The following is a 9994-nucleotide window of genomic DNA, read 5'->3' as shown; positions in this document are numbered from 1 at the left end:
TTTTTGTCTTTTTGAAGCAGGGTCTCCCTGTAGTCCCAGCTGTCCTGGAACTCACTATGTAGACCAGCCTGGCCTTGAACTCACAGAGATCCGCCTGCCTCTGCCTCCCAAGTGCTGGGACTACAGGCGTGTTTTAATATTTTTAAGTGGTTGAAAAAATCAAAGCAGATAATCCCTTGTAACATGTAATTTACATGTAGTTTATATTTCAATGTAAATCTTCCCTAGACCCCAGCTACATGGTTAATTTACATGTTATTTGTGGCTGGTGTGGTTGCCACAAAGGCACACAGAATAACTGCAAAAGAGAGGAATACTCCACAGCCACCTCCACGGCCACCTCCACAGCCACCACAGAAACACCACAGAGTGAGTCTCCCCCACACCCCACCCCCGCCTTTCTCTCTGTCCTCTTTCCTTTCTGCCCTTTCCATCAGCCTTCCACTTTGGAGAGTCAGCACAAAGTCCTCCTAGACGGCACAGCATGGTCGAGATCGTCCCATCCTTCCTCTGTGAGCTGCCAGTTACACAGGCTGCAGGGCTACAGGACAGATGGACATGTCTGTCCACCTGCACCAGGAAAGCAGGCTAAGCTCCTAGCTCTGATTTGTTTGGCTACACGCCTGTGGAGGGACACTGGCCTCATTCAGGTGCTGGATCTTATACAGCAAGCCCTGTGGACATCTCATTGGTTGGCATAAACATTTGAGTGCACCGGCTGGATTGGAGTATGTTTCAGGTCCAGTATAACTTTTAAAATTATTAATTTTTTATTTTATGGATATGAGTGTATTGCCTGCATGTGTGTAAGTGCACCCATGTTGTGCAATGCCCCCAGAGGTCAGAAGAGGGTGTTGGATCCCCTGGAACTGGAGTTATAGATGGTTAGCCACCATGTGGGTGCTGGGAATTGAACCCAGGTCCTCTGCAAAAGCAGCCAGTGCTCTTAACTGCTGAGCCATCTCTCCAGCCCCAAGTCAGACAAGTATAATTTTTAAATCTTTGCATTACCAGTGTTTTACAGTGGGATTTCATATTATACTGTAGTGTATCCAAGTGAGGAAGATGGACTTTAAACCAGTTAAAACCTATTTCATATTATACTGTAGTGTATCCAAGTGAGGAAGATGGACTTTAAACCAGTTAAAACCTATTTCATATTATACTGTAGTGTATCCAAGTGAGGAAGATGGACTTTAAACCAGTTAAAACCTATAATAGACAAACACTTATAGTGTGATAGGTTTTCTGTCTGGGTTTAAGGCCTCTCATGTTTTTACCAAGAGGCTGGAAGGACCTGTGCTGGAAGCTTCAGCTGTCAACTTGGCACACCTGGGAAGAGAGCCTTAACTGAAGAATTGTCCCTTCTGGGTTGGCTTGTGGCCATGTCTGTGAAGCATTGCCTTGATTGTTGAGTGATGTGGGAGGCCCAGCCCACTGTGGACAGTGCCACCCCTGGGCTGGTGGTCCTGGCTTGTATAAGAAAGCAGGCTGAGCAGGGGCCAGAGGAGCAAGCCAGTGAGCATCATTCCTCCATGGCCTATGCTTCTTCAGCTCCTGCCTCTTGAATTCCTGTCCTGGCTTCCCTTGAGTGATTCTGATTGAGATGTGTAAGCCAAATAAATACTTTCCTCCCCAAATTAGTTTTTGTCAGTGCTCTATCATAGCAATAGAAAGTAACTAGGATGAGCCAGGCGTGGTGGCACACACCTTTAGTCCCAGCACTCAGGTGGCAGAGGCAGGCGGATCTCTGAGATCAAGGCCAAGCCTGGTCTACATAGTGAGTGCCAGTCCAGCTGGGGCTACAGGGAGACCCTGTCTCAAAAAGACCAAAAAAAGCTAAGACATGACCCAATCTGCATCCCTGGCTTAGAGGCCCCAGGGGCTCTAGTCTCCAAGTTCTGAGCCCAGTCCCCATCCAGCTATGGTGGACCAAGCTCACTTCTGTCTCAGGACCTTTGCAGTGCCTCCAACCTCCAGGGTCTGCTTTTCCCCAACTATTTCACTGGAGCCCTGGCTGACATTCTGGGGTCTGCTCAGTGGCCCACAGAACCCACAAAATGACCAGGGGTGGCCTGTGGGTGGGTTGGGGCGGGCTGGCCATCAGGGGAGCTGACCATAGAGGGTGGGTGGGACCTCTTGTCCCTCCCCGCCTTCCAGGGAAGGAGAAGTGCTGAATTCTGCAGACATCAATGGTCATGTTACCATCACATGTTCATTAGAGAAGCCACTAGAAAACCATAGGAGTGTTTGCATGTGCGGCGGTCACCCCTCTGCCAGTGTTCCTGTTCCATTTGGGGCCCCCACCTTCTACCTGACTCTACTTATTTTCTGTGAGTGTGTGAGGTCATGTGAGCTGTCACCACGGTTCCAAGAGTCAAAGCTTTGAAGAAAGAACTTCCCGGGCGGCAACCCTCTTTCCTCAGCCGTCCCATCTCCCCTTCCCCTCTCTCCACTTCGCCCACGCGGCTCTGAGGGTAGTGAATTTTCTATTCTTCCTCTCCCTTTCCTCGTCACGGGAAATCGGCTTAGATCTGATGCATGCTGGTACGTCTCTCCACAGCGGTCCTGGGATCACAGAGGCAGGTGGTGGAGGTCTTTCTCAGTCTACTCCGGCTGCCAGGCCTCGGTGTGAGGTGTGTGCACGTGCCTCTGTTTATCCCCTTAGGTCTTTTTTATTGAATTTTTGTGATTTTCATACAATATAGTCTGATCCCCTCCCCTATCCACATCTCCTCCCACTCTCCCCCTTTTAATGTACTCATATATGTCTATATACATATATGTCTATATATACATATATTCCAGCCTATAGACTCTGATTTGTTTCCCCCAAATGTTCTTCAGTGTGGGTCCATCCACTGGGCCCACCAAGAGTTCCATCTCTGTAAGACATTGTCTCTCCCTCTCCCAGCAGCCATCAATTGCCAGAAGTTCCTTAGGTTGGTTTGGGGTTTCTTACCCACTTCCCCATGACTATGCTGGGGTTTTGTCTAATTTGAGCTTCCACAGGACTTGTGCACGCTGTCACCGTTGCTGTGAGTTCATATGAGTAACTTCCCGGCTGTCTGAAAAACTCCTGTTTCCTTGTGGTCATCCACCCCTCTGGCTCTTAGTCTTTCTGACTCTTCTTCCTCAATGATCCTCTAGCCTTGGGAGGCAGGGGTTTGAAATGGCCAGCAGGCCTTTCTACAGGGGCTCTCTGGAAGTACCAGTCATTTGTAATCAGCGATGCAGTGGGTAGCCTTGTGCGTGTCTATGCTGTGGTTGTGGGTGTAGCACCAGGCTAGCCTCCTGCAGGGGAAAGGGAACTGTGTAGCCTTGTTAGGCTTTGCCACACTTCCTGTAGGAGGATTGTACCTGTCTGAAGTCTCACCAGGGATTCCAGGACAGCTGTCTGAATGAACTTGGGGGTGGATGTGTGGAGAGTTAGATGTTTCATATGGCAAAAATCGACCCTAGGAAGCCTATGTGTATGGCTTGCAGTTCCCTATCTAGTCACTAGGTGGCAGACAGAGCCCATTGGAACAGGGGATTCCCCAAAGCTAGTGTTTCAGGGCTTTTAAATCATGTGTGAAGTTAAGGAGTGTTTAATAGCATAGCAACCAGCGTCTGCACTACTTGTAGTAATAACATCACAGTCTCTCTTCTTTCGGTTTTGGTTTTGAGCTTGGTTTAGTGGGAGGGTCTCGCTCTGTAGCCTAGTTAGACTGGAACTGTCTTGGTAGTCCAGGATGGCCTCAACCTGTCTGTGATCCTCCTGCCTCAGACTCCTGCATGCTAGGATCATGTGTGTCACCACACCTGGCTTTGTGTGTCTGTGTCTGGGGACAGGGGTGGTGTGGTTGTAGTGAAGTTTTCTTGTTTTTTTGATACTGAGTCTCAAACCGGCCGTGTAGCTGAGGATGACCTTGAACTCCTGACCCTCCGGCCCCTTTACGCTGGGATCGGGGGCATGTGCCACCAGCCCAGCTTCATTCTTTTCATCAAAAACCAACATTCCTTATTTGATCATTACTCGTTCAGCAAATAACTGTCCTGGGAACTGGGAATGAGGTGGAGGAGACAAACGCTTGCATAAAGCTTGCATTCTAAGGCCGGGTGTGGTGGCACAGGCCGGGTGTGGTGGCACAGGCCTTTAGTCCCAGCACTCAGCAGGCAGATCTCTGAGTTCAAGGCCAGCCTGGTCTACATAGGGAGTTCCAGGACAGCTGGGGCTACAGGGAGACCCTGTCTCAAAAAGACAAAAAACAAACAAAAAAAAAAACCTTGCATTCTGCCGCTGTTCCCTGGGAAGGGGACAATAAACATATACTTAAGGACCAGGGTGTCACTGGGCTGTCAGTGATAAGCTACAGGATACACAGAAGGTCATGGGTTCCATCGCCAGCACCTGGGGAAAAATAGAAAAAAACAGATCAGGGCTGAGTACTATAGCACTCGTCTGGCATGCCTGAGTTCAGTTTCCAGTAATACCTCTTCTCTCTCTCTCTCTCTCTCTCTCTCTCTCTCTCTCTCTCTCTCCTGAATTCTCAGCTGATGGGGGTAGTTCAGTGGTAGAGTGCTTGCTTAACATGCATGAGGTATTGGGTTCCATTTCCACCAAAAATAACAAAAAATTAAGCAAAATAAATAAAGGGACTGGAGAGATGGCACCGCAGTTGAGAACACTCACTGGTTTTGCAGAGGACCCAAGTTTAGGTCCCAGGACCCACATGGTGGCTAACAACTGTCCTTAACTCCAGTTCCAGGGGATCCAACACCCTCCTCTGGTCTCCATGGGCACCAGGCATAGACATAGTGTACTTAGGACATGCTGACAAAGCACTCATACACCTAAAGTCTTAAACAAATAAATAATGTTTTTTAAAAAGTCAAGGTTGCATGTGTCTGCAGGTCTGCACCTACCTCTGGGCCCACATTGGCCCCCACCTGGCCCAGGTGTGCTGCTCCTCAGTCTCCTCTGCCCCAGTTGCAACAAAATACTGACTCCCTCCTTAGACAGTGAGCTAGATAAAGCCAGGATGCAATGTCCCTTATCTGTGGATGGAAACTGTGATTCTATCTGCCTTTTAAAAAAATGTTCCTTTCTTGGCACTTTGAGCTTTTCTCTGATGAGTTACATGTGTGGCAATAAAGACCCAAGTGCCTAGGGAAGTTGTGGGTAAGCTGGACAGAGGTTTGGGCACCCTCCCCCTGACCCCCCCCCCCCAACTGGCAAAGACAGGAGACTGAGCTCCTGGGGCCATGGTCTGAAGGCAGATGGGACTCGGGGCTGGTTGCCTCCAGGCATTCTAATGCCCAATTTCTTCCCAAGTGGTACATCGACTCTTTGAGCCCCTCCACCCCAAACCCTTCCTTTCCCTGACTCCTTGTTCTCCAAGCTCAGAGCTCTGGGGAATGGCTTCCCTCACCAAGTCATACCTGACACTCAGAGGAAGCGACCTGCCTGTGTTGGTTGGGACAGGGCTTGAAGGTACTTCAAGAACAGGCAATGGATCTGTGGAAGAGACAATACAGGACCCTTGAACCTCAGGAGGCCAGGAGGCTACCCTGTGCCCTTCCAGAGCATGTGCCTAGACATAGACACTTTGGGGATCTCTCGGACCAGTGCAGCCCCAGCTGCCTCACCTGACCTCATTATTCTAGAAACACCCTCTTGTGGGTTTATTTATTCTCCATTCTGATATTTTTTAAGAAGTCCTTCACCTATTTTTTGTTCAAGACGTATTCAAGGGGCTGGAGAGAGGGCTCAGTAGTTAAGAGTACTGGCTGCTCTTGCAGAGGACCTGGGTTCAAATCCCAGCACCCACATGATGGCTAACTACCATCCATAACTCCAGGTCCAGGGGACCTGACACCCTCCTCTGACCTCCATGGGCATTTCACAACATGAGTGCACTTACATACATGCAGGCAATACACTCATACACATAAAACAAAGCTAGGGCTGGTGAGACGGCTCAGTGGTTAAGAGTACTGGCTGCTCTTGCAAAGGACCTAGATTCAGTTCCCAGAACCCACTTGGCAGCTCATAACCATCCATAACTCCAGTTCTAGGGAATCCAATGCCCTCTTCTGGCCTCCTTGGGTATTGCACACACATGGTACACATGAATATATGCAGGCAAAACACTAGTACACATAAAAAATAAAAATGTAGCCGGGCATGGTGGTGCATGCCTTTAATCCCAGCACTCAGGAGGCAGAGGCAGGTGGATCTCTGTGAGTTCAAAGCCAGCCTGGTCTCCATAGTGAATCCAAGCCAGCTAGGGCTACAGGGAGACCCTGTCTCAAAAAAAAAAAAAATTAAAATTGAAAATTAAAAATAAATAAATAAATAAAAATCTAAAACATATTCAAGCCAGGCATGGTGGCACACACCTTTACCCCAGCACTCAGGAGGCAGAGGCAGTCAGATGTCTGTAAGTTTGAGGCTACCCTGGGCTTCACAGTGAGACCCTATCTCAAAAAACAAATATGTGCGTATATTTTTTTCAAAGCCAAGTTTAATGGCACATGTCTGCAGTTACCAACATGAGGGAGGCTGAGACAGGATTGTAGGTTAGGCTAGCCTAAGCTACAAAGCAAGAGCAGATTCACTGACCATACCTGTGTGTGAGCCCAGTCCTGGGCTGAGGAGCCGAGCCTCTTGCACACGGTGGGGAGGGCTAAGGCTGCTCCCAGGGGTGCAGGAACAAGGGCTAGAGGGGTCGCTGGAAACCAGAACCTTGGCTGCGGCTGTTGGGAAGAGGAATCGGTGCAGTCTCTGTAGAAAACAGCATGGAGATGCTACAAAGAATTTAAGATGGAGGACCGGCCAGGAAGACATGAAAAACCACGTGTTCTTCACACACTCGCTGCGGTTTTTAGATGCATATGTTCATCTTTGAGGGGTGATAAAAGTAGGGATAGAAAGGAGCTTTCAGAGGGGTGTGAGGCGAGAGCACTAAGGAAATAATGCTGATCCTAGAAGCCATGGGTGGTTATGAAAATCCCAGTGCCAGGTGCGGGACACCTCCCTATGAGGACTTGGTTGTAGAGCCTTGGAAGCTACCAGCACAATACTAGCTATTGCCATTGCTCTCAGTTGCCCACCAGAACCATATGGTAAGACCCTGTTGCTGAGAACACAGCATACTTGGACCTAGAGGAGTCAAAGTTGATTGGAAATATTTTTTAAAAAATCAAAGTTCGGCTGGGTGTGATGGCGCACACCTTTAATCCAGCACTTGGGAAGCAGAGGCAGGCGGATCTTTGTGAGTTTGAGGCCAGCCTGGTCTGCATAGTGAGTTCCAGGATAGCTGGGGCTACAAGGAGACCCTGTCTCAAAAAGAGAAAAAAAAATTAAAGTACATTGGATGCCAGGAGTACTGAGTGGCACATGCCTTTAGTCCCAGCACTCAGGAGGCAGAGGCAGATGGATCTCTGAGTTCAAGACCAGACTGATCTACATTGTGAAGATGAGGCTCTCTAGGGCTATATAGTGCCCCCCCCAAAATAATAGAAAAATTCATCTGAGGTTTTGAGAGGCTAAGAGGGGACATGAAGAGGGCTCCTTTTTTAAAGTATTTGTGTCAGTGTGTCTGTGTCACTCCAGGAGCATGGAGGGGGCGTGGGGTGCACATGCTTATGTGTACATGCAGAAGAGGATGCTGGGTGTCCTCTCACACTCTCTTTGTACCTCTTTGAGGCAGGATCTCTCCCCGAACTTGGGTTTGGGTCCTCTTGGCTAGGCTGGAAGCCAGCAAGCACCAGCAATCCTCCCCTCTCCAACGCCCTCAGAGCTGGGGCCTCAAGTGTGCTGGGACTCCCACTCTGGTCCTCAGGATTAAGCAGCACTCTGAACCTGAGTCGGTCTCTCCAGCCCCAGGGGAGGTGGCTTACAGCACACAAAATTTCAATTTTATAAGATGACCAAGTTCTGGGGATCTCTCTCACAGCAGTGTGGATCTGCTTACCACTATTCAACCTGATAATGAGCTCTGGCCGAGGTGGTAAATTTAAAAAGCGGCCCTGGGCGAGACCCAGCTACCTCTCTGTTGGCATCATTTTAATACCAGGAACCCAGAGGCTCCAGCCACAAGCAGCTAAAATGGAATGAAGTTGGGAAAAGAACCAAAAACATAAAGCGCAGAGCACTTTCCTAGCAGGCAGGAGGCCCTGCGTCCACCCCAGCACCACAGCAACACTCAGCAAACATGGCTCTTTTCCAAAATGATTATTATCGTTGTTATTATTTTGAGACAAGGTATCACTATGTAGCCCTGGCTGACCTGGAACTCTGCATGGAGACCAAGCTAGCCTGAAGCTCAGACCCATCTGCCCCCCGTCCCTGAATGCTGGGATTAAAGGTGTGAACCCTCACGCCCAACCTGTTTTTATTTTTCATTATGTGTATATGAGGAGATGCCAACATGCCCGTGGAGGCCAGAAAACCTATCAGATCCCCTGGAGCTAGAGCTACAGGCTTGTGAGGCACCTGTTGTGGTTCCTGAGAATCAATATTGGGTCCCTTCCGCAGAGCAGAACGTTCTCTGAACCGCCGAGCCGTCTCTCCAGCCCTACAGACAGGGTTCTTAAAGTACTGAATTTACATCCTGGGGAGCTGGGGTGGAGGCAGGGGTCCGGGTAGGAATCCAATAATTGCACAGTGACAGCCAGGAAGGGTAGAGCTAAAGGAGGGGTGCGTGTGACTGGAGTGCGGCTCTGGATTCCATTCCCTGCACAGAGAGGGAGGGGGAGGAAGGAAAAGGGAGGTGGGGGAGAGAGAGGAAAAGAGGAAGGTAAAGAAAAGGTGAGGAGAGGAAAGAAGGCCCCTTAGCAGCACCTCCTGACTCCTTTCTTCCTAGCCTCTGGCTACTCCATCTCTACTGAACTCTCCTCCCGACATTTGACATGCTCAAAGTCTCATGCCGTGTGTCCCTTTTGTGACTATAGCATGCATCAGTGTGGAGGAGGATCTTTTTCAGGGCTGGATAATATTCCACTGTGGACAGAGTACATTTTATTTATCCACGTGTCCACTGAGGGTCATTTGAGTTATTTCCATCTTTTGGTGATCATCCTATGTAGCCCAGGGTAGCCTCAAGGTCACAATCACATAATCCCAGCTTCCTGAGCTCTGGAATTATACGTAAATACCAGCCCATCCAGCTTGATTCAACTTGCTCAGTCTCACAATGGCACTGAGCTTATTCTGTCTCATCCTCACTCCCCTCCTCCCTGTGCAGCAGGCTCCCCTGCCACATTCTAGTGTTAAACACCTGGGACCCCTTCACCACTGATTTAGGTCTCTGAGAAAGGAGGCTCGTGCATCCCAAGGAGATGAAAGCGCTCATAAATCCCTGGTGGGAAAACCTCTCCAGTGTGGTGCCCTCCAATTCGAGAATCACATCCACAGTTCCATATTCATCTGAATCTTCAAGTGGGAGGGGGGCCCTGGATGAGGACTGGTGATGACAGCATTGAGCTGACACCAGGGTATGGGAGGAGGAACTCTTGTCTTCTGGGAACTAGTTCACGTGGGACTTGGAACTAGTGAACAGGACTGCGGCTTAGCTCCTTCATTTCCATTTTATTTTGGCAGTCTGGGAAGCATTTGCTGAATAGAGTCACCCCTCATTATCAGAGAAATTGTTTGCAACATAAACACTTCTCTACTCTGAGATACTGACATTATATATGTAAGATATATATATATATATTATGTAATGTATAATATATAAAATGTACTATTTACATAGACCCTACACGCATCCTCCCATATACTTTTTTTCAGACAGTAGCTCATGTGGCCCAGGCTAGCCTTGAGCTCACTATGTAGCTGAGGATGATCTTGAACTCCCGATCCTCCTACCTGTACCTCCCCTCCATGTGCTAGGAAGCAGGCATGCACCATCATACCTGGTTTATGCGATGCTGGGTATGAAACCCAGAGCCTCATGTATGCTAGGCAAGCACTCTACCAACTGAGCCATAGCCCCAGCCCTTG

Source organism: Nannospalax galili, unplaced genomic scaffold (assembly GCF_000622305.1).
Source record: "Nannospalax galili isolate Female #2095 unplaced genomic scaffold, S.galili_v1.0 scaffold231, whole genome shotgun sequence".
Lineage (NCBI taxonomy): Eukaryota > Metazoa > Chordata > Mammalia > Rodentia > Spalacidae > Nannospalax > Nannospalax galili.
Note: the sequence above shows the minus strand (reverse complement) of the source record.